Consider the following 1474-nt stretch of genomic DNA (forward strand, 5'->3'; position numbering starts at 1 on the left):
GCACTCTCACTTCTAGTCTCAACTGATTTCTAAGAGTTCTCTGGTCATATACATATCCCTTCCACAGGATTACCGAGAAATCCTTGTCTGGATAATTACTTCCTGCAACAGATTGACTGCCTAACTCTAGTACTGGGAATTGTTTTGCCAGTAAACTTTTGTCCATATAGTCACCTTTATACATAGATCCTGATGTAAACTTTTTACTAAATGAAATACACGAATCAAACAGTAACTGTAATTACTATACAGCAGGCCAAGCAAAGACATTACTCAGTGCAAACAATAACATAACCATCTTTAACTACAATATCAGATTCTTGAGCAAACATTATCATGCTGTACTTGCTTCGGCAGTACATATACTAAAATTGGAACGATACAGAGAAGATTAGCATGGCCCCTGCACAAGGATGACACGCAAAATCGTGAAGCGTTCCACATTTTCATTGTTCGCATCGCTATTGGGCCGTGCAGACGGGCTGCACAGTAGCTCCCACTTCACCTGGTTTCTGCGCAGTTTTCACTGATCAAACATGGCGGATTACAACGGCAGGATGATCAATGATCAACACAGTTTGCATTGAGCTATTAAGGGGTTCTCTGAGCCCTGCTACGATGAACATACTTCCTGCAATTATTAGGGATCTATACGGCATCCCTAACGAGGAACTGTATGGTGTGGCCCTTAACGGGTTGAAAAGAGTATTTGTGAAGTTTACGAGGGCCAGTTTCTACAGCAGTGTGGTGGAGGAGTACCAGGAACGCTGAATGTGCCTCAACTCGACGATGGATGTGTGCATTCATTTCCATTCCATCTGCACAATTCTCCAGCAGATCTTTCACAGTCTTTAAACCACAATTTGTACCAATCAAATCTACTCTCTAAAACATCTAAATATAACTTTAATTCATTAAGGTTCACGGTTCTTTGATTCACTAAATCAAATGCCTTCGTCATATGGCTTTTAATAGCCTGTAATGATGCTTTCATTACTCTAAAATTCACGGACTTGTCAGCCACATTAACTCCATTAGATCCAGTCATGGTTAGAGAATTATTAATCACTGATTATACAACTTAAGTAGGCGCCTTATAAGAGTAATTCTTGCACTTTACTCTTGTATAAATCCTAGCCACCCATGTGCTAGCAATTTATTGGCCTAATTATCATCCATCACACGATCGATTAAACTTGTGCACCCTACACCCACTTCCTTCAATCAGTCACTTAATTATTAAGTAATTAATTCAATTAATTTTTTCACTGATTGCATCCGGTTCAGGAAGGACCAGCGGGCAGATATGGAAAATTTTCTAGGGGTGATTACCTTTATGTACCTCAACATTACATGCTTACAAGTAAACTCATTGGGAGACAACCATAATGTTTACCGTAGTCACCCCGTTTACCTGGAGTTTACCTGGAGAGAGTTTCGGGGGTCAACGCCCCCGCGGCCCGGTCTGTGACCA

At 40.8% G+C, this 1474-nt stretch overlaps 1 non-coding gene across 1 annotated transcript; it reads left to right on the forward strand.

The window, feature by feature from the left end:
- Window positions 1–341: 341 nt before the first annotated feature.
- Window positions 342–448, forward strand: LOC128704599 (U6 spliceosomal RNA). Its single transcript, XR_008409549.1, has one exon. It is a non-coding gene; the product is annotated as a U6 spliceosomal RNA (small nuclear RNA).
- Window positions 449–1474: the final 1026 nt, after the last annotated feature.

This window comes from Cherax quadricarinatus, chromosome 64 (assembly GCF_038502225.1).
Source record: "Cherax quadricarinatus isolate ZL_2023a chromosome 64, ASM3850222v1, whole genome shotgun sequence".
Taxonomy (NCBI): Eukaryota; Metazoa; Arthropoda; class Malacostraca; order Decapoda; family Parastacidae; genus Cherax; species Cherax quadricarinatus.